The sequence below is a fragment of the Lynx canadensis genome, chromosome B2 (genome assembly GCF_007474595.2).
Source record: "Lynx canadensis isolate LIC74 chromosome B2, mLynCan4.pri.v2, whole genome shotgun sequence".
NCBI lineage: Eukaryota > Metazoa > Chordata > Mammalia > Carnivora > Felidae > Lynx > Lynx canadensis.
Genome location: NC_044307.1, coordinates 119,855,409 through 119,879,770, shown reverse-complemented (window position 1 = coordinate 119,879,770; position 24,362 = coordinate 119,855,409). Strand labels below are relative to the sequence as shown.

The window sequence follows — 24,362 nt, the reverse complement described above, 5'->3', positions numbered from 1 at the left end:
CCAAGTGTTCCTTTCCACTGACGCTATTGTAAACCCAGAAAGTATTGAGCCTTGGGTACACATCACACAGCTAAAAAAGACTCCACCTGACACCTGGTCCTGTTTAGACACTGGAGACCTCTGAATCAAAGTAACGGGCAAGAGAAGTAGTTGACACTGAGGTAGACTGCTTCCAAGACAAGAGATCAAGACTTCCTCCTTAAACAGAACATGAAACCCTTTCTCCTTTTCCCTTCCTTCACTCTGGCATTGGCCTACAAAGATCAGACCCTCATCTGTGTCTCCTAGGCCACTGGTAAGGGAGATAACCTCTAGAATTTAGAAGAACCTTTTATTTCAGGCTAGGAGAAAATCTAATTGAGCCCCCCACTTTTCACAAGCAAAATAAAAGATCTCATTGGCTGAATCCTCTGAATTTATATCATCAAATTAGAAAGGACCTACAAGGAGGCTTTCATGATTCTGATTCACATCTTTCACCTGGTTAGTGATAAATGTAAATGAGGCTATGATCAGGAATTTCTCCTTAAATCTTGAAAGTATCGAAAAATCCACTGCTAAAGCGATAGCTCCCCAGCAAATATCCTTAGACTTTCTGGTCAAAGTTGGTCTTCATAATAGCCCTTGATTATCTTTTGGCTGAGCAAGGACGGTGTCTATGCTGCAGCTGAAACCATCTAGCTATACCTGGATTAATACTTCTGGGGAAGTTAAAACTCAATGACATAAGATCATTGACTAAGCTACTTGGCTTAAAAAAGGTGACTTCTTCAACAAGATCTTTCTTTGACTTATTTGATTTTGAATGGTCTGGATCTTGGGGACCATGGCTTCCAAAGTGTATTACAAACATTGGGATTTGTTCTGCTTATAGTAATCATGATAATCTCCCTGAGGTGCCGTATTCTCTCAAATCTTCAAGTACATGGTAGCAGCCACCAGGTAAATGATCTCCCTAAGACTGGAACATCAGAAAAGGAACAAAGAGAATGACCAAATTAAAAAATGTAAATCTGAAGCCATGACCTGTGAACATCACAGGTTAACCAAAAACATCATGACTACAGACACCACACAAAAGGAACGACTAAAGCTGCAAGAACTTCAGAGCAGTCGCTGAGAGTGGAACAATGCCTTAATTCTTTTTCTTTTTATCACATCTCTCAATTAAGATGAGCCTGATCCAAGTTGGGGGAGGTGGTTAAAAAGAAAACCACACACTCAGGGGCATCTGGGTGGGTCAGTCAGTTAAACGTCCAACTCTTGACTTTGGCTCAAGTCACGATCTCACAGTTTGTGAGTTCGAGTCCCACACAGGGCTCTGTGCTCACAGAGTGGGGCCTGCTTCTGATTCTCTCCCTCTCTCTTCCTGCCCTTCTCCAGCTCATGCTCGTACTCTCTCAAAATAAATAAGCAAACTTACAAAAAAGAAAAAAAAAGAAAAGAAAAGAAAACCACAACCCAAAATGGAGTCACTTATGCTTGGCCACATCACCAAAACAGGGCTTAATACCTAATTTAACTGTACTTTCAGCCTCCCCCAGAAATGTAGTCTTAACCAGTCAGTCAGGAATTTTCTGGTCAGCACCAATGAGCTAACTGTCACATGGGCCCCTCCATCCCCTGAAGCAAGGTATACTCACCTGAAAGAATCCTTTTTTTTTTTTCCTGTTTATGACTTCCTTGTCCTTCCTTCAAAAATCTTCCCTTTTGGAGCCTTTTGGAGCTCCCCTTTACTTCCTAGATGGGATGCTATCTGATTTATGAATCAATAAAGCCAATTAAAGCTTAAAAATTTACTTGACTAAATTTTTGTTATTTAACAGCATTAAATAAGACAGATCTGTCTTTGCTGTCATGGAGTTTTAATTTGATGCAGAAGGGAAATGTTAACTGACCAACTCTTTTTTTAAATTTTCATATCATATATTAACATTATAAGTGCAGCAAAAAGAGAAGGTAGCTATGGTCTTGTATATTAATACCACCAACTGATCCCATTTGAAAAGCAGAGAAAGCTTCCCTGAGTAGGCTCACATTTATTTAATATTTGAACAGTTTTTCTTAAACTGAATCCTAGATGTTGGCCTGTATCTTCATGCTTGATAGTTCTTCAAAGCTTTACCTAATAAGGCACAGTGGAAAATAATTCAGACCCTCCTTTGTAAAGATCAGGCATAACTCGAAGTTTGCTTTTATTAATTCCTCACCTCCTGTTCCATTCTTTTTGTGTCTTTCCTCTTTCAAATTTTATTATATTTTTGCTACTCTAATTTCATACGAATAAACAAATGCATTTGAAAAATCAGCTAACTATGAAGCATTATTATAAGGGAAGAAAGCACCATGAAAGAGCAGATATGTGGACACTCACTTCCTGTATTTTGTACTGTTGTTCAGATAATAGTTTTAGGAAGAAAATCTCATCCTACCAACATGATGAAATAGCCAGGGTTAGGGTAAAGTCTGTTCTTTTTCTTGAGTGTTAAAGGGGATCTGATACAGTATTATTTTGATAAAAAATGTGTAGGTCCTAATGTGAGAGGAGTCTGTATCACAAACCATGAAGCCTAGGAAAGAAAGTTGTGGCAAGTGATAAAGTGGTTGGGGTAGAAGAAATATTCACTCTAGCATAGCTATTATATTTAAACCACACAAAAGCTTAGTCCATCACAGTGAAAGCTAACACTCACTTCAGGGCTAACAGTGGCTTCCCTCATTGTAGGTCCTGGTAAGCTTTTCACATTCCAGTTAACTTTGTTGGGGATAAAGAGAATGATGGCCAAGTGGACCCTCTGAGTATAAGAGGGTAGGAATATTTGGCCTCTGATTATAAGGATGCGAAATGTGTGTCCAGTGCCCCAAATCTTTCATTTTGCTTTGACTATTTCCAGTGAATTTGTGAGGAATATATTTATTTTATCTTTGTTTAAGTTGGTCATATAAAAATATTTCTTAAAAACAAAGAGCCTGTTGGGGCGCCTGGGTGGCTCAGTCGGTTAAGCATCCAACTTCGACTCAGGTCACGATCTTGCAGTCCATGAGTTCGAGCCCTGCATCCAGCTCTGGGCTGACAGCTGGGAGCCTGGAGCCTGCTTCCGATTTTCTGTGTCTCCCTCTCTCTGCCCCTCCCCCATTCATGCTCTGTCTCTCTCTGTCTCAAAAATAAATAGACTTTAAAAAAATTTTTTTAAAAATAAAGTTATAAAAAAAAATAAAGAGCCTGTGACTGAGTGGCCATAACTATTAGCTTAGTTACTTTATCCCTTAAATAAATGTTTAGGAAATTATCAGGTTATTCACTAAAAGACGGTTTCTGTCAGTCCTGATTAAGTTTATACACACACATGCACACACATGTTTACATACAGTACGTGTATACACAAGTGGTATATAGATTTTTTTTAAAGTTAACTCAGTTCCCTTAACACATTCTTTAGTCTAAAATTGGAACAATCCTGAGCCAAAAAGAGGTAGACACACTTTTAATAAAAAAATTAAATGGTCATCTGCCTTTAAGGTGCTTTCTATGTCCCTAAGACATTGTGGAAAACTGCTCATATGTAGACTGTGAAAGCTACCCTGCTTTATGTAAGGCCAGCAAATGACTAACTTGAAGTTTGATCTTTGAGTTAGTCACATGGCTTCCAAGGAAGTATGGTTTGAAAGCTCGTTGTGTAAACACAAGAGGCAACCGTGTGTCTTTTCCATGTAAAACTGGACTTCATTCCACTGAGAAGGAAAATCATGACAGTGATCATGATTCACAGCTTCTACCTCAGTTACCAACATCCCCTTATTGCTTTTTCAGAGGTCCAGCATTTTCAAATGGACACTGCTCCACTTACAATAACACTATCTGAATTTCTCCCCCCCCACCTCCCTAAAAAAACTACTTTATATATTTAACCTGTTCTGATTTGTTATCCCCATTGGGAAGCTGGATGTCCTACATAAGTTCGGTAAATATGACTACTTGTACCCCAGGGTGTTATGACTTCATTCTGGGGGGTAACTAAACATAAGGAACAAAGGACTGAAAAGTTTGGTTTTTGTATGGCATCATCACAACTAGGTATAAAAATGTGTGTGTCATTTGGAACATATTCTTGAAGGGGGAGGGGTTAAAAATCAGACATTGTATTAGTTAACTATTGCTGCATAAGATAACACTCCAAACCTCAATAGCTTAAAACAACAAGGATTTGTTATATTTATAATTCATAATTTAAGATTATATTTCATAATTCTGAGTGTTGGCTTGGTGGTTCACCTATGGCTGCATTCCACTGGAGGGATAGATGGGGTACAACTAGAGAAGCTATACTATGAGTCCTGATAACATGGTGATCTCAGGGTTCTGATAGGGCCAGCCCTAATGCACAAGTGTGGATTAAGCTTCTACTATGTTACATTTGTGGATGTCTAACTAGATAAAGCAAGCACATGTTTAAGCCCAGAGTCAATGTGGAAGGCACTACGTAGGGCATGACTACTGAGAGGCATCTACTGGCCCACTACTGGGGCCATTTTTCTAACAACCACATCACAAATGGTGGTAGAATGAGAGCACATTTTATACTCACACTGACACAGAACCCTAAAGAATAATGACTTATATTATTAATTTTAGCACAGTTGCATACCTGGAAAGAACCATACACTAATCAATGGGTTGTCAATATGAGAACAAAGATTACTGATTAAAGGATTATTGATATAATACTTACTAGATAAAAAGATATGGGTAATGAGATTGAAAGGGTACATCAAGTAAAATGCAGGAACAATAGGGTTAATTCACATCTAGATATATTACAAGGAGACTACATACATCAAGGATAAATGTAAAAATCACTTAAAAAAAAGAAATGAAAAAAGAGATTAACTATGAAGGAACAACATTCAGAAAGACAAAACAAATCTTATCCGTAACAATGGATTTTGTAACATAGTGGAGTAGTATCTTCCAGGTACTGAGATTAAATAACCTGCAATTAGAAATCTATACTTAATTCAACATTCGAGAATAAGGGAAAATTTTATAAAAATTTAGACCAGAAAAAAGTTTAAGAGTATCTGCTACTCTCAAATGATAGATAAATTCAATATAATAGTTAATAAGAATGCTATGGGATTGGGTATTGTGTGATTAAAGCATACTGAGATCCATATCATGCATGAAATAAGTGTAGACATTTTGAATAACTTTGAACTTTGTTAAAAAAAAATGTATGCTTAAATAATGAGCGTAAACTTCATAGGTATCCACTAAATGAAAATAAATATAATCTATAGGTTCCAAATCAGCAAAGGAAAAGAAATAAAGGTAAATTTTCTAAGAGTTTTTAATGAAACAAAATGCAGAAAAGAGGAAAAATAAGGCAAATGTATGGAAGGAAAAATCAAAGTAAGATGTTATAATCAGTAAACATAATAAATGCAAATATATTAAACTAATATATTAAAAGAAGGAATTATTAAATTGATTTTATAGAAGTCCAGCTAACTCTATTTTAAGAAACATACCTAAAACAAAGAACACACAACTTGACAATAAAGGGATACAAAAATATATTACAGGCAAATGAAGATGCAAAGCTAATTTAACAATATTAATGAGAGATACATTAGAAGTTAAAGTAAAAATTAATAGAAAAATTCACATAGATGATATTATCAGTAATGAAATGTGAATAAAGACAAATTTCAGAAAAAACTTCAGGAAAAATGGACAAACCCACAATCAATAAAAATTTTTAACATACTTCCATTAGAAATATGCAGAAATAGGGGCGCCTGGGTGGCTCAGTCGGTTAAGTGTCCGACTTCAGCTCAGGTCACAATCTCAAGGTCCGTGAGTTCGAGCCCCGCGTCGGGCTCTGGGCTGATGGCTCAGAGCCTGGAGCCTGTTTCCGATTCTGTGTCTCCCTCTCTCTCTGCCCCTCCCCCATTCATGCTCTGTCTCTCTCTGTCTCAAAAATAAATAAATGTTAAAAGTTAAAAAAAAAAAGAAATATGCAGAAATAAAGCAGAAGCAGATAAAAATTAACACCTATATGGAAGAACTCAAGTGGCATAATAAGTAATTTTGATCAGTAGAACTCCTGGATCCAGGAAATAGAGAAAACACATTTCTTTCAAGTACAAAAGGGACAGCTGAAAGATGTGACCACATATTAAATGATAAAGCAACCTCAATAAACATTAAAGAATCACCAGTGTATATTTCATGTTCTTTGGGCAATTATATAAGAAATAAACATTAAAATATATTCTTAAACCATGAAGAAATAAAAAAACACACACTCTCTATCAATGGTTTGAAATGGAATTCACAAATGAATATTATAAAATGTATAGAACTGAGTAACAGTTGGTGTATTGTATCTCAAACTTGTGAGATGTACCTAAGTGATTGTCAAGGAACATTTATTTTTAGTCCTCTGTAATTTTATTAACAAAGTAAAAAAAAAAAAGAAAAAGCATAAATGAGCTAAAAATTTTACCCATTAGGGATGCCTGGGTGGCTCAGTGTGTTAAGCATCTGACTCTTGATTTGCTCTCAGGTCATGATCTCAAGATCGTGAGATCAAGCCCCATGTCAGGCTTGAGCTGGATGTGCAGTCTCCTTAAGATTCTCTCTCTCTCCCACTCCTTCTGCCTCCCCCCTGCCCCAGGCTCATTCTCTCTCTCTCTCTCTCTCTCTCGTTCTCTCTCTCTCTCAAAAAAAAAACTGTTTTTGACCCAGAATGCTAAGCAATAGATAATAGAAAATACCAAAATAAAATAGGGTCCAGGAAATATTAAACAGAAAATGGTGAAATGGGGCTTCTCTTATAACTAAGACTGGCCATGTGAGCAAATTATGGTCACTGGAGTATTATAAAAAGAAATGTATGTCCTTATAAAATGTAGGCCTCTCTTCCTCCTTCCCATATTCCTTCCAACTGGCTGGAATGCATATGAAAAAGCTAGAGTTTAAAAGGCTACCTCTGAGCAGACCACCTACTTGGACTCACACAAGAAAGAAATAAACATTCCCCTTATATTTCTTACACAAATATTAAAATTTAATATTAAAATATTAAATGGCACAAAAAAGATACTCAGATCAATGGAACAGAGTAGAGAACCCAAAAATGGACACACAGACATATGGCCAACTAACCTCTGACAAAACAGGAAAGAATATCCAATGGAATAAAGACAATCTCTTTAGCAAGTGGTACTGGGAAAACTGGACAGCGACATGCAGAAGAATGAACCTGGACCACTCTCTTACACTATATACAAAAATAAACTTAAAATGGATGAAAGACCTAAATGTAAGACAGGAAGCCATCAAAATCCTCGAGGAGAAAGCAGGCAGAAACCTCTTTGATCTTGGCCTCAGCAACTTCTTACTCAACACATCTCCAGAGGCAAGGGAAACAAAAGCAAAAATAAACTATTGGGACCTCTTTAAAATAAAAAGCTTCTGCACAGCGAAGGAAACAAGCAGCAAAACTAAAAGGCAACTGACAGAACAGGAGAAGATATTTGCAAACAACATATGAGATAAAGGGTTAGTATCCAAAATCTATAAAGAACGTATCAAACTCAATACCCACAAAACAAATAATCCAGTGAAGAAGTGGGCAAAAGACATGAAGAGACACTTCTCCAAAGAAGACATCCAAATGGCCAACAGACACATGAAAAAATGCTCAACATCACTCATCATCAAGGAAATACAAATCAAAACCACAATGAGATATCACCTCACACCTGTCAGAATGGTTAACATGAACAACTCAGGCAACAACAGATGTTGGCGAGGATGCAGAGAAAGAGGATCTCTTTTGCATTGCTGATGGGAATGCAAGCTGGTGCAGCCACTCTGGAAAACAGTATGGAGGTTCCTGAAAAAGTTAAAAATAGAACTACCCTATGATCCAGAAATTACACTACTAGGTATTTATCCAAGGGATACAGGTATGCTGTTTCAAAGGGGCACATGCACCCCCATGTTTATAGCAGCACCATCTGCAATAGCCAAAGTATGGAAAGAGCCCAAATGTCCATTGATGGATGAATGGATAAAGAAGATGTGGTATATATATACAATGGAGTATTACTCGGCAATCAAAAAGAATGAAATCTTGCTATTTGCAACTACGTGGATGGAACTAGAGGGTATTATGCTAAGCGAAATTAGTCAGTCAGAGAAAGACAGATATCATATGTTTTCACTCATATGAGGACTTTAAGACACAGAACAGATGAACACAAGGGAAGGGAAGCAAAAATAATATAAAAACAGGGAGGGCACAAAACATAAGAGACTTTTAAATATGGAGAATAAACAGAGGGTTCCTGGAGGGGTTGTTGGAGGAGGGATGGGATGGGCTAAATGAGTAAGGGGCATTAAGGAATCTACTTCTGAAATCATTGTTGCACTATATGCTAACTAATTTGGATGTAAATTTAAAAAATAAAATTAAACAAAAAATAATTAAAAAATAAAGAGAAAAAATTAAAATATTAAATTTTAATCCTAAAAATAAAGTGATGATTTATTTCAGAATGCAATGCAATGTAACACACCCCTTGAAGAATAATTAACATATAATATTCCCAATAAGTGATGACATTAATTCAATACTCACTCATGTAGAAAAACAAAAATTTAGCAAATAGGAATAAAAGAGAAAGATGCTTAAATAGATAAAGGATTCCTATCAAAACTCTCCAGCAAACACCGTACAAGGAAACTTTCACTATCTCTTTTATTCAATAATATATTAGGCATGCTAGCCAATATAATAACACAAGGCAATTAAATAAAATGGCTTAGACCATAAAGAAAAAGAAAACAAACTTTATTTGTAAATGGCATGGTTGTCTATACAAAAAATTCAAGACTATCTACAGATTATTAGACTTGAAAAAGAGTCTCTACAGTGGTTAGAGAGGCTGAGAGTTTTCTGGGACAAACTGTGGCAACTTTTCCTATAGACAGAACCTCTTGGTGTTTTGTGCAGTTAACTGCAAATGAATTTTTAAATGGATAATGAAACTTGGCCACTTTGCAAATCAAACTAACTGACTGTATTTACACATTGATATATGGTATATGACGAGTGTCTCTATCAGTCCATGCTGCCCTAAAAAAAATCCCATAGACCAGGTGCTCATACAAGAGAAATAAATTCTCTCATAGTTCTGGCGATTGCAAAGTCCATGATCAAGGTCTAACAGGGTTCACTTTCCAGTGGGAGCTCTCTTTACGGGCTTAGAGATGGATCCCTTCTCCCTGTGCCCTCACACAGCAGGGAAAGGGAAAGAGAGCACAAGTTCTCTGGTGTCTCTTCTTATAAGGGCACTAATCTCACTAGGAAAGACCATTCTCATGACCTCATCTAAACCTAATTATCTCACAAAGACTCCGTCTCCAAGCACCAGCACATTGGGGGTTAGGGTTCCAACATGTGGATTGCAGGGTTGGGGGGGGGCACCACATTTCAGATCATGGCAATAAGTCTTCACATTTGCAAATTATAAATGAAAGTTTTCTTAATATGATACAGCACCTAAGAGAGACAAAGGGCTATCTGAAAGTCTCACCTGTGATAAAGGTGTGTGTGTTTGCTTTTGTCCAGTTTCAGTATTTTCTATACAAAATAATTCCTCCTTGAATAATATTCATCTACAATGGGTAAAATCAATCTAGGTGTGAAAAGAAATCCATATTTTTAAAAAGGCTTGAGGGAAATGTGGCAGGAATCTCTTAGGGGAAAAAATATTCTACAGGGATGTCGCCAAAGGCTAGGCATATGTTTTTGTGGTCTTGTGCCCTGTGGATATTTGCCAAAGAGGAAAGTTACTCTAACCTCCCTGGGCAGGCATTTACAGAGCATCTCAATCCCTGCATCGTTTGGATGTCGATGAGACTCACCTGCCAGCGGCAGGCGCCTAAACAGGATGTCCAGAAATCCCAAGAAAATAATCAATATAGAAAAAATATGCCATCATCAGCTTCTGAATAAGAAACTGGCTCACATTCACACACCAAGCCACAGACTAAATAGAAATTTCCCATCCTAAAAATGAAATGCGTGCAGAATTCGTGGGGAGTAATATCCACTCCCACATACACCTAGTATTATCATTATTTGCAAACATACTCCGAGGTTTTGTGTGTGTGTGTGTGTGTGTGTGTGTGTGTGAACAAGCCTCCTTCATTAAGACATTGTTGCTGGGTGAATGGGAGTATCTCTTGAGAAGTAATGTGACATCTGATGTCAGAATTGCATAGCATTGATACTAGAAAAACCACCTACTTAGGTCAGTTACAAATTCTCATTTTGCTAAAGAATCAGGAATTTCCCAGTTTTTTGTTTTGTTTTGTTTTGTTTTGTTTTGTTTTTAATGTTAGCAGGAGATATCCTAAAACATTCTTAGCAGGCTGAGGTCTAAAGATGTAGGAAAGATCTTGATGTCTGGAGAAAATTTGTACATGTGTGTCTGTGTGTATACAGAAAAATAAAATATGGCATTCTTCATTTATAAATTGACCCTACTGTCTTATTTTCTAGCAATGGTGATCTATTTATAATCTCAAATTAATTGTCTTGTGAAAAGTGGAGGGGGGAGAAATAAAAGCAGGCAAACCCAATGCCCATAAACAAAAACATCCGCAATCGTCCCCTGCAGTAACTGAACCCAGAAATGCAGGGTAAGTTTCAAGTGCTGCATCTATACAAGTCATTATAGTGTTAAATTAAAATATTTCAAAGTCAAGGGTGTCTTTTTATCATTGTGCAACTTAGTAGCAATGTGTGCATCTAGACTCTGGTTTCAGTTCTGTCAGTGACTGGGTGACCGGGGGAAAAGTAACGTTGTCCTTCTGCTCAGTTCTTATATGCACAAGATGACAAGGAAAATGATCGAAAAGTGAAAAAAAAGTTGCAGAATGTGAAGTTGGAAAAATTGGGTTGAAGTTCAAAATGACATCTCTCTCTCTCTCTCAAGGCAGAACACCTTCAGGGTAAATATGTATTGAACACTTCCCACGGCGTCAGCCCTGCGCTAAGGCTGCCATATTAGGAGAGGACTTGGGAGGAATGATGCTCACAAGCTCTGCTCCAAAATGATACACTACTCTTCCTCCTTGAGGTAAGTCTCTTCTTAGACCAGCAACAATTATCAGAGTGTCTCATACTACCCATTACTACATTTTTACTTCAGGCATTTTACAACCAATGCGCTGGCCCTACTTTTCTGAGAAATAATGTTGCCATGGAATATGGTACTCTGGAAGTGTGAATTTAATTCTATATTGATACCATTATTTTCTTCCTGTGAATTAAACTACATATGCCTTTTAGGGGCACTTGGGTGGCTCTGTCGGTTAAATGACCAGCTCTTGATTTCAGTTCAGGTCATGATCTTGTGGTTCGTGGGATTGAGTCCCACGTCAGGCTCTGTGCTAATAGCACAGAGCCTGCTTGGTATTCTCTCTCTCTCTCTCTCTCTCTCTCTCTGTCTCTCTGCCCCTCCCCTGCTTGTGCTCTGTCTCTCTCTCTCAAAATAAATAAATAAACATAAAAAAAAAACACTACATATGTTTTAAATAAACAATGCCAAACCTTCAAATGTAGAGTTTTATATGAGAATCATGGCATCCCAGAGATTTAAAAAAAAAACAAAAAAACAAAAAAACAAAAAAACTGTAGATAATGTATCCCAGTTATATTGTTTACATAAATCTCAAAGCCAGGATATGGCAGATTCCTGTCGCTGGGCTCTTAGCCCAGCGCTCATTGTATCACCAGAGACAATAGTCTTTCACATGAATCACTGATGCTTGCCAGTTGCTGACAGTCTACTTTGTTCTGATCTCTCTTCATAAAGAACATAGGATAGTTTAAATCTTTCAAGATTTTTCATCAAAACAAAACAAAAAGACCTAACCAACAAAACCAATCGAAACCTGAGAGGCTTAGCACGCAACCAGCAGAGTTACAAAGTTATTTACTACGTGTTTTTATGACACAATGGGAAGCGTATCTTTTATTTCAAGTAATAGAACCTGGTGGTCAAAAGTATATATTCGAAAACCATAAAGATCAGTGGCATTGCCACTTGTTAGTTGCATGACCTTCTAAAGCCTCAATTTTCACAAATAAAGAATGGAAATAATAATAATAGTTACTGTTACAGGGTTGAGAAAATCATATGAGACCTCAATTTACACACTCAGGTCTATGGCTAAGGTAATACATGTACCATTATTATAATTTCCTGACATATATTTATCCCTTTCTATATTTTGACACTATCAACTAAAATCAACTTCCTCAAATTAATGTTTAAAGCCACCACAATAAGCTGTCATTTGTATGTATACGATATCATTCAATCTACTCAAAAATCTGCTAAGATAAAACTCTGAATAACCTAAAGGCTGATCGGGAGTTTCCTTCTCCTTCATTCTGAAGATGTTTTGTGATATTAAGGTAGAAACACGGACAGCTTAGGAAAGACTCTCAGCCTGAAGTCTCAGATTCATAACACAAAACTGATCTATATTCAAAAATTGTTTTCTAGTGCAGGTCTGACGGCTTAGCAGTGTTGAATCAGAAAAAAAAAAGTTTCTCTCTGTTGCCGTGCCCTTGCCTCTCGATTAACAAGTACCATCCTCTACTGATGTGCTTCTGGGATGCTGAGATCCTCACCGACACACAGGAGAGCTCAAGATATCAATTTAAATACACATTCATAGAGAGGAACGAGTATATTTCTCATATACAGTTTCAGCTAGGAGATTAAGCTTAGTACTGGAGGCAGGCTTAAAAGAATGAGCTGTATTCAACAGACCGATTCTCATTGTACTAAATCCTAACTAATTCAGCAAGAACATCTCGATGCTTCATACATAAAGTTAAAAACAATGCAGAGAGGAATGTCTCCTCTGATCCGCCGTCATTCTGAACCACCTAGACCTGTATCTCCGTCATTTTTCCGAGCACCAGGACCACCCTCCCTTTAATTTGAATGTCTAAACGTTCCTAAAAATATCCAGCTCCTTTATTCTCCCTGGGGATAACCAAACCGGATGAGTCTAAGTACTTGGAACACCAAGATGCTGTAGTTTCTCTACGGCTGTTACACAGCTACGGGGCCGCAGACCCAGTAAATCTAGAGACTGCCAATGGACTACATTGTCCAAACACCTTACAGACATGCTTTCCATTTGTAAGTTTTGCTATTGAGCATTTCCCAATGAAGGGTACCCTTCGACAGGGAGACAGGAAGCCATGAGAAGTGATTCCATTCTGTCATCACTGATTAAGTTATTAGATTATTTTAATTATTGTCTTGCTTCCTTCATCTGAAGAAGAGCTTGGACTAAGACCTTTAGGTGCCAAACATCTTATAACTCTGTGTAGTTTATGATTAGTTATCACGTCATTTGCAATGTCTTCTTGTGCTTATTGGGGGGGTTTGTTGTTGTTTTGTTTCTTTGGTTTTGCTTCAGTGCTTTGATTCACAGCAATCGTGAGGAATACAGGGTTAGGTAGAAACTTCCTTCACGGCTCTTTTTTAAGTTATTTATTTATTTATTTTGAGAGAGAGAGAGAGTGTGTGTGTATGTGAATGAGTGGGGGAGGGGCAGAGGGAGAGAGAGAATCCCAAGCCGCCTCCGCACTGTCAGCGCAGAGCCTGATGTGGGGCTTGAACCCACGAACAGTGAGATCATGACCTCAGCTGAGATCTAGAGTCAGGCACTTAACCGACTGAGCCACCCAGGTGCCCCTCTCACGTCTTCAAACACGCAGGGTAGTTTCACAAAGGGCTCAGACTCTGCTGCGGGGAAATAATGTTTTCTAAAGTCAGAGTGAAAAGCTGAATGATAACTGGCTGAGATGCAGCTGGGAAAATTCACAGAGTCCTCTCACATACTTTTTCCATTATCCTCCAGGGTGCCTCAAGTTCTATTTATTCTTCAAGCACTGAAATAACCCCAGCATATTTCAGCAACAGCTCAAGAAAGAGCATCTTTTTGACTTCACCATGTATGGTTTCAATCCAACTGTTTTCCATTTTCACATCACATGCTATTCCTGAGTTGGGTTCTCACAAACCTAACATACAGCCACATCTCCCCCAAAAGGGCAAAGGACGCTTGCTGAGAAGAGGCGCACAGAAATTCCAACCAATCCCTTGAAGCTTTTATTCTTAACCCAGCACCAAATAGCTTAAGAGCTCATCTTGCCTGTTATAAATAGGATCCAGTGCCTATCACTCCAGCTCACTGGGAAAGAATGCAAACAGTCCTAGGAATGAAATACTCAGGAAGACTATCCTGCCTAGTCAGAGCTATTTTCTTTTAAATGACAAAATTTCCCTCCAGACACAGAGAAAGCCTTACATTTTTAGCCTGTGAGTTTCTCATCCTTAGGAATGATGTGATGTTTCGTATGAGCAAAAGAGAGAGAGAGAGAGAGAGAGAGAGAGAGTTGCATCAGTAGTAAAAATGTGCTGAGCAAAACCCTTCTCTCTCTCTCTCGGCTGGCCTTTAAAGGAACGCTCATTATTTTGACGAAATCCGTGTGGTCATGCTGCATTCTCCAGGAACAAACATGGTTCATCTAAAGGTCTGTCCAGAAGGACATCTAGAAAGCCAACAATAGGCAGCTATTAGAAGGACACACAGACAACACCAAGTTGAGTCCACAGAATCATTTTTTTTTTTTTTTTTTAAATCTTGGGAACAAAGAAAATTGACTTGTTCTTTTTTCTCCTATGCAAAGAAGTGGATGTAAGACATAGTCCATATTGTTACTTAGGTATTTTTTCTTTGAATAGAAACCAATAAATTTTGCATATAAGAAACAAATACATGAAGACAGGTACAACTGCAAAATTTTCTTGTTTAGTTATCAGTAAACTATTACCATATTTGTAAAGGGGATTTTGAGGTATCAATCTCTGAACTTAAAAATGTGTCTCATTCGTGTTACATATTCAGGAGAAAACACATGATGAAAACTTCCGTCTCCGTCTCTTTTTTTAACATGTAAGGGAATGTTTAATGTCACAGAACATAATTAATGATATGTGGATACTTTCTTAAAAAGCAAACTGGACTGGTATACATAATAAACTTCCAGATCAAAAAGAGTTCTATGGATCAAAAGATACCATAAATGAAAAGGGTAATAGATTGGGAGGGAATATTTCCAACACGTATGAGGATAAAGGCTATAACAGCAGCAAAAACCTATAAATAAGCTACTCAGAAGAAGAAAATTTACACCTCTTGATTGTGGTAGCAAAATACAATTCTAAAGGTTTACCATGTCTTTTAAACCTAGATAACTTGCCTTTGCCAAGATTACCACATCTCGAACTCAGATGCACATGACTGTCACCTCTAGTTCAATGCGGCTATAATTCTTTTCTTGACCTGAATCCCTAGGTCTGCAGTTGAGAAGTTAGATGCTATATGTTTTTCTGAATACAGTTTTAATGACTTAAATTGAAGAGTCTTAGAATAAATAAATCTGTTCAGAGCTCATGATGCATAGAAATAACTGGATACACAACAATGATGTTATGTGATATTTAATGTTGACTAGTATGGTACAGAATTTTGAATTTTAGCCTGGTCCATATTTAAAGGGCAAATCAGAAAAAAATAACTAATGGCTGTAAGTACTAAAGTATTTAAACAAGGAGGCCATCGCACAGAGATGTCTCTAATGCAGCAGCAACATACAGAAGTGAACAAAATCTAAGCCAGAGTCAATGCACTCCAATCCAAAATAAGGAAACCTAAGAACAACTAATCACAAACAGTACAGGAAGCTTTCCCAAATAAGGCAACCACTTAAGCTATAGCCAATCAAATCATTTCTTTGCTTTGGTTCAGTGTTTTTTTCTATAAAAACCTTGCCCCTAGCTCCTATGGGTGGAGCTCTTCTAACCATCTTTGGTTTGGCATTCCCCAATTTGAATTAACGCTCAAATACACTTGAAAAATTGTAATGTGCCTCAGTTTACCTTTAAACCATGTGTAAATAATAAAGTTTTTCCTGAAATCAGAAATAGTTAAGTGATTGAAACAATTGTCCTAGGAGTTTTGTTTTTGTTTTTGTTTTACTTTTGTTCTAGGAAATATAAACCTACCCCAAATCAAGGAAACAGAAGTGTAGCAATTGTAGTGTTGAACTCCTTAGACACTCCAAAACAGTTTGTTACTTTTTTTTTTTTTTTTTTTGCTAGCTCAAAGTCCATGCCAATCAAAGCCCAATGACTTGCATACACAAAGGCTTTATTTCAGGCATTTGAAACTTTCACACAAAGTTCACAGAGTGTCTAAATAAAGCTGTTTTTAATTGAATTTTCTTCATGGCTTTTACTTCAAAAAAAAATCCTTCTTTTACTCCTTTCAACATGAGAGTACCCACATTAATTCTTTTTCTTCTGAAAGTTTAGCAGATATCCAAAGGAGCTATTAAAATGCTTATGTAGGGGCACCTGGGTGGCTTAGTAAGTTAAGCAACTGGCTTCCGCTCAGGTCATGATCTCTTGGTTTGTGGGTTTGAGCCCTGCGTGGGGGCTCTGTGCTGACAGCTCAGAGCCTGGTGCCTGCTTTGGATTCTGTGTCTCCCTCTCTCTCTGCCCCTCCCCGGCTCTCACCAGGTCTCTCTCTCTCTCTCTCTCTCTCTCTCTCTCTCTCAAAAATAAACATTAAAAAAATAAACAAATAAAATGCTTATGTAAATGGACTCTGCCCCCTGTAAGAAGCATATGCACATAATTGACTATATTTTCTAATTTAAATGTAGTCTTCAAAGAGTTTTTATGGGAGGTACTCATTTCAGTTTCTCCGCATTTGTGGTATTTCCCCTGACCCTATCAATCTAGCCCTAAGAGCCCATCTTCCTCCTGGCCAATTAACCACTCATCAAAGCTGTGTTATCTGCCACCAAAATCCATAGATAAAATGGAAATTTGATCAATTGCACAGAGCAGAATCAGTCATGGTATTCATGATGTTAACTCATGTACTTATTAAGTCTAAGTCTGAAGAGCATAACTTTAAAAAAAAATCTTGACCTACTTGTTTTTAAAAAGTGACAAACATGGGGTGCCTGGGTGGCTCAGTCTGTTAAGCGACCGACTTTGGCTCAGGTCATGATCTCCTAGTCTGTGAGTTCAAACCCCACATCAGGCTCTGTGCTGACAGCTCAGAGCCTGGAGCCTGCTTTGAATTCTGTCTCCCTCTCTCTCTGCCCCTCTGCCACTCACACTCTGTCTGTCTCCCTCTCTCCCAAAAATAAGTTAATATTAAAAAAAAAAAATTTAAAGGTGCCAAGGCATTTAAAAGAGCAGAAGAGTAGAAAATACAAAATGTGAAGGCAGGGTTTTGCAGTGGCCCAGAACCAGACTTGAAGCTCAGTCTCCCTCTATAATTTCCTCATACTAAGTAAAATAGAAAGAGTGAAATCTTCATTTACTTCATTTCCCCTTGTCAAAATAGGCAGAGCTCATTTAAGATCTAGGCAGTTACTCTTCTAAGTTTTAAATCAAGAAATGAAGTCTTTCCATCATAGCTACCGATAATGTCACACCTTGCGCTGTGACAAATACAATAAGACATATTAGAAGGTTTGCTGTACAAAGGTATGTGGAGAACTGAAAAATATACTGTCCTTTCTAATTAGTATTACAGTAGTCCAGATGTTAAACAGATGGACCTCACTGTATCATACTACCAAGTTAAAAAACAAGTGGTTAAATTTTTTTTTCTCACAAATATAGACATTTCAAATCAGTGTTACTGCAAACACAGGCATGAGCCAGTAGAAAGTGAACAAAAATTAGAAAATTGTCTTATATTAAAATTAGAGCAATTCCCAAAGACTCCATTTACTTTGTACTTAGAAATGGTAAGCTTTGATCTTAGCTTCAGTGAAAAACCACCATTCCAGGTACTATTTCCCTTTTCTTTACACTTTGAACTTTTTAAAACCAATGTCAGCAATTTCATATCCTCTCCTGCACCTGGAAAAGTGCTGTTTCAGACTTATAGGTTATCCTTCAATTCCCTATTCATTTCACTTCCTAGCTTTAAGTGAAAAGTGGGGGGAATATTCTCTCTAGTAAGACTATCTTTAGTATATTCTTTGTTTATATTCTATCATTATGGCCATATAGTTTCCTGGATTTAAGTCACTCCCAGATGTTAAAATTGTCAAGATCTTTAAACTACAGACTGTGCCCTTTGCATGATAAGAGAGACCATACAAGAAGTGTTTCCAAAAGAAGCATTGACATCTGGTGGGCAGAATGTTGTGTAAGTTTCCAAACAGGAAGGCAAACTTTCCTTTCAGACAGGTTTGAATATCATCTGATTAAGACATAGCACTGAGATGTGACAGATTATAAAAATGATTTTGACAAGTGATTTTAATTTTTAAAGATCAAATAGGAAATGGATATGAAAAGTATCAATAAAGGGGTCAGTGAAACATAAAAAAAAAAAACCCTCCTCTTGCCAATAAACAACACTGCCAAGTATATATTTTTTTAATTTCAGCTTTACTGAGGTATAACTGACAAAATAGAAGATATTTAAAGTGTACATCATGCTGATTTAACGTACATACGTTGTGAAATGATACCCCCACCTAGTTAACTAATACATCCATCACCTCACATTTCCATCTTCCTTTTCTTTTTCCTTGTCTTTTCTTTTTTGTTCTTTTCTCTTTTTTTTCTTGTTTCTTTTCCTTTCCTTTTTTCTTCTCTTTTCTTTTGGTGAAAACATTCAAGTTTCACTCTCAGCACATTTCAATTATACAATATAGTATTATCAACTATGGTCACCATGTTGTACATTAGATACTCAAACCTTATTTATCTTGTAGCTGAAATCTTGCTTGCACCCTTCTACCAACCTTTCCATGTTCCGCTCCCCCCATCCCTGACAACAACTTTTCTACCAGTTTTATGAATTTAACTAAAAAAATTCCACTTATTTATATGGGATACCATCCAGTATTTGTCTTTCTCTGTCTGGCTTATTCACTTAGCATATAAGGCCTTCAAGTTCCATCCATGCTAGGACAAATGCAGGATTTCCTACTTTCTTTCTTATGGCTGAACATTACATTGTATACACATGTCATGGCTGCTTTATCCATTCACCCAGCTACTGACAGGTTGTTTCCATATCCTGGCTATTGTGAATAATGTTGCAATAAACATGGAAGTACAGAGATCTCTTAAATATCCTATTTCATTTCTTTAGATATGTAGCCAAAAGTGGGTTGGCTGGGTTTTAATTTTTTGAGGAAAACGTCATACTGTTTTCCATAGTGGTTGCACCAATTTACAATGCCATCAAAATACACAAGGCTTCCCATTTCTCCACATGCTCACAACTCAATCTGTTGTCTTTTTGATGATGGCCCTTCTCACTGGTATAACTAATATCTCGTTGTGGTTTTTGATTTGCATTTCGCTTGTGATTAGTGATGCTGAGCACCTCTTTTTGTACATGTTAACCATTTGTATGTCTTCTGTGGAAAAATGTCTTCAGATTCTCTGCCCATTTTTAATCAGATTTGTTTGCTATTGAGTTGTATGAGTTCTTTCTATATTTTAAATAGTAACTCTTCATCAGATATGTGATTTCCAAATACTTTCTCCCGTTCCATAGGTTGTCTTTCCATTTTGTTGACGGTTTCCTTTGCTGTGAGACTTTTTCCTTTGATGAAGTCTCACTTGTTAATTTTTGTGCTTTTGTTACCTTGGCTCTGAGCATGCTTTTGTTGTTTAATATTTTATTTGGTATTATGGGAGACTTGGAGGGACTGACAGAATCGTTGTGTTCAAAGAGTTTACATCTGGGGAGAAAACTGACAGAGCAAACAGAAATAAAGTCAGGTTGTAACTGTGGCACTAGCCATATGTGTACTAAGAACTCAGCAAAAGAGCACAAAAAACCATTTGGTAAGATGTTGTCAGGGAAGGATCATGGTGGAGGAAGAGGGGTAAAAAACTGATGGAGTAGGACTGAGGAAGGATTGGGAAGGGTGATGAGAGGGTAAGGCTGGATGAATAAAGACCATAAGAGTCCAAGGTGTTGGGGGTAACGGGAGATTACGAGGATACTGGTACACAGAGAAATGCTGCATGTGGAAAGTGGAAGGATATCAGATTGGAAGGGAAGAGTGGAGCTAGATATAGTCCAGAGAGGACTAAAACCTGTGATAAGTAATGAAGGGCTACTGTGCTTTCTTTTAATACAGCTTCAGCCATAAATAAGAAAAAGCCAGTTTCAAACCTTTTTGTGGAACTCTTTAAAATGTTCCACAAATTGGAGCCTGCCTGGAAAATAGTCTAAAATCAGTACTGACTTAAAATCTGAGTTCTAAATTTTTGTTATAAATGAAACGAATTTTGCCTAAGCCAATCTTATTCCAATAGCATCAATTATGCTACCTAATACCATTGGATATTTTGTGGTTGAAGCATTATTCTACACATACATAGCCTCTACAGAGGCTAAAGTTTTACCACAGACTCAAAAAAATTATTTTATTCACTCCCTCATCCATGAATTCCTTCATTCCACATTTCCATTACTCTGTCAAGTGCTGTACTAGGCAGTTGGGATGCAAAGAGAAAGAAAAACAGTCCAGTGGGACTGAGTCAAGTGGGAAAGATAAACATATAAACAGAGGAAACAAAAAAAAAAAACTGTGTGAAAGAAGAAAATTCCACTGCAGCACCTCTTTTAATAAGGAAGGTAATTTAATTTTTTAGCAACTTCTTATCAGAGATCAAAAGTAATACAAAAGATAGAGGCATTTCCGGGTATCCAAAGAGCAGGGTTTCTATAAAAGCTACTACTCAATGCTTGTTACCAAAATGTCCAACATCAGAATGAACAGGAGGCCAGAGTTGTTTAATCTTGAGCCTCTGTATAGGCAGTGATGGTGGGCACAGCATCTAGATGAACACATGTGCCCTAGCCAACTGTTCCAGTCTTGGCAGAAAATGGTAACAATGAGATAGGTGCTCTTCTGCTCTCCAGAAACTCCTGGAAATGCTTAGCGCTGCAACTGATAGGTCACTGTTAATTTCACGAAGGATGATAGTTTTAAATAAGCAAAGAAGCTGTGTGGTGGTCTTCCTTTAGGCCATCTATACCCTTGGTCAGTCTCATTCCATAAAGTGGCTTAGGAAGGTATAGAGTTAGATCAAGGGTCTACCACTCTCGAGTTATCTTACCACACGGTTACTGGGGCTGGCATTTTAATGGACTCAAATCTTTCTATTAGAGATAAAGCCAAAGGTTTGAATGAAGATGCCTAGTGGAGATAATGCACATTACTGGAATTTATTCACACCCATGTAAAGTGGAATCCATCAACCACATTATAAAGGCTGGTATCACATTCCGTTCGGTTTACACAAGAGGGGAAGGTTAGAAAGCAGTTGGAGAGAAAGTGCTGAGAGAAGTCAAGAATGTGGAAGTTGAGGCCTGTGGAAATGGAACATGAATTTCATCAACTTCATAGTCTGGTTTGAGATTCACCGTGTACCTCTGAATGTGTGTTAAGTCTATGCCGTTCATGTACACTGGGTACTGTGTGCAGCTCATCCCACCAGTTAAGGATCACATCATGTTGCAGAAGTCAGCCCTGCTATCCATAATTAAAAAGATTTCCTTTGTTTTTTTTTTTTAAACAAAAGAGTGTGTTAACTCAAGATTATTTATGGACAAAGAATAATGTTTAAAGGTAGGTAGGGCCTCCAAAGAGGACAACTTGGGTTCAAATCCCGGATCCTTTTCTTCCAAGTCTGTATGACCTGGAGAATGTAACCCGACCACTCTGTGTCCAAGTTCTCATCTGTAGAAACAAATCAAACTAGTATCTAACTCAGAGGATTGCTATCATGGTTAAAAGAGAGAATACAGAGGGGCTCTTAATGTAAATAAAGCTCTCAATTCATATCTCTTATAGTTATTTTCCATAGAACATTGAAAATGTCATCCAAGGTAATGGAATTGACTTACTTGATGCAAAATTAGGCACGTTCCGGTAAAAAAGGAAGACTGGCTAACTTAGTAGGATAACTAGACATTTACATCGTATTCTGCAAGCTATTCTAGAATATTTTGCACTTTTACAAGAGCTATAAAATATGATATCAGTATCTAACCCTGGAAATATCTGAACAACATGCTAGAATCACAGGTTCTTTCCTGAAGACTTCCAAAATGAGCCGCTCAAACATTTATGTCAAAGCAGTACAGGAGATCGATGGTAGGCTGAGGTAAAGTCCAAAGTCTACTTGTAGCAAGTAAAAATTTCTTTTATGTCTCCTTTACACTTTGTGTTACACACCAATATATATCTGCTTAAGTATAGAAAGTTTTCACACACAAAAAAAACAAAACAAAACAGATGCCCTAGGAAGATTTACTTTGTTCATCCCGGGGTATCGATTGCCAGTGACCTGGCATGGGTTCCCACAGGTTCAGTTATTCCAATTTGATAAGCATGACAACAGGAAATATAAACAGGAGTCCAATTAGCATACTGTCACTGAAAAAGATTACACAAATTATTTAACACAGAGTTATGAACTAGGAGGCACAGTGTGGATAAATCTTGAATATTCTGCTTCTCTGATAATTTTCATGTGTATCAACAATTTGAAAAGAATTAAAATGTGATTAAGTGTAAGCTTAATTCGGAGAATTTTATTTGTTAATTTATTCAGAAGGTATATCTGATTCTCAACATAACTGAAAGTTATCATATAGGTCTTCAATTAATGCCTCAGGCTGCCCAAATCACTCTCATCAAAGTTTTCAGGTTTCTGTATAAAGAACATTTTACAGTATGTAGTTTTAAAATACATGGTCATTTGTTTTTTTCTTTTTTTTTTTTTTTTTTTTAGTGGATCAGGTTAGGCCATGGAAAAGACAGGGAAATATGGGAAATACCTAAAAGATATAAGCAAATCTAGTTAAGTTTTGACATTCTTTACAAAGTAAGAAGAAAAAGCAGTGAGTAGCCATTAATAGCATAAAACTCTGCCTTGCTGTGCTCAGACAGGAAACAAAGCTAATTAACAAAGCACTGATCCAAAAAAAAAAAGGACTGATTATAACAATCTATATATTTATCCAGAAGTTCATGCTCATATTTCTCAATAAGAAGCGTTAAAAATATCTGCTCTTAGTGTTAAGTTCTGACTTCAGCTCAGGTCATGATCTCATGGTACATGAGCCCCACATTGGGCTTTCTGCTGTCGGCGCAGATGCCCCCTTCAGATCCTCTGTCCCCCCCTCTCTCTGTCCTCTGCTCATGCTCACTTTCTCTCTTTCTCTCAAGAATAAATAAACATTTTTTAAAAATTAAAAAAAATATCTGATCTGATTAGCTGGACCTTTTCCAATTCCTTGTGGAATTATGCAGGGTATGTGATGTCTCTTTGGGCACATAAAATGTTTTGGATCATTTCCATCAGTCATTTCAAAATACAAAATGGACTAGTTCCATGGCAGAGAAGTTAATTCATGGGTATCATTTTGGCAGTGGCACAAGGGTAAAAAATAATCTCTCTCTACAGAAACCAAATGCAACAAGGAAATTCTAATTGAATCACATGTCTTACATTACATGGATATGAGCCACATTGTTTTGGTCACATTCATTTTCCATCACCTTTATCAAAATAAGGTATCACATACAGTTAAATTCCAAAGGTGCTTATTCCCCACAAATCAAAACTAAATAAATTAATTTATCAAATAACCTATATGGATTTCTGGATACACATGTTGATTTCAACACACAGGTTTATCATTGCTTCAACCCCAAGCCTCCCTTAACTATCATTAAGGGATATAAACAAACATAAAGCAATGAAGATAAAAATAAGAGAAGATTAAAGAGATGAGAGATGTGTAGAACTGAACCCTGCTTCCAAGTGCTCAGATCAAAATAGCGTTATCCATGATTCCACAGTTTTGCTAATACTTATATCCTACCCGTCGGGAAATCCTGTTAGATCTACCATCAAAATAGATCGAGAATTTTGACATTTTTTCACCATTTCCACCACTCCACACTAGTCAAGACTACCATCATCTCTTGCCTAGGTTACCGCAGTAATCTCTTCTTCCTTAGCCTCCCCTGAGCCACCGCTGCGCATTCTCCGCATAGAAGCCAGAAAGAAGCCAGACTGTTCTTTCAACAGTGTCATGTCTTTCAACAACATCACTCGTGTTTAAACCACTCCACTGTCGGGGCGCCTGGGTGGCGCAGTCGGTTTAAGCG

The 24,362-nt window shown here is 37.3% G+C and overlaps 1 long non-coding RNA gene across 1 annotated transcript in view; it reads left to right on the top strand.

Annotated features, from left to right (window-relative positions):
• LOC115514399 overlaps positions 1-24,362 on the top strand; it is a 41,111-nt gene that overhangs the window by 9,805 nt on the left and 6,944 nt on the right. Inside the window, exon 2 of the long non-coding RNA XR_003968958.1 lies at positions 11,017-11,160. This is a non-coding gene — a long non-coding RNA (uncharacterized LOC115514399). The remainder of the gene's footprint in view (positions 1-11,016; positions 11,161-24,362) is intronic.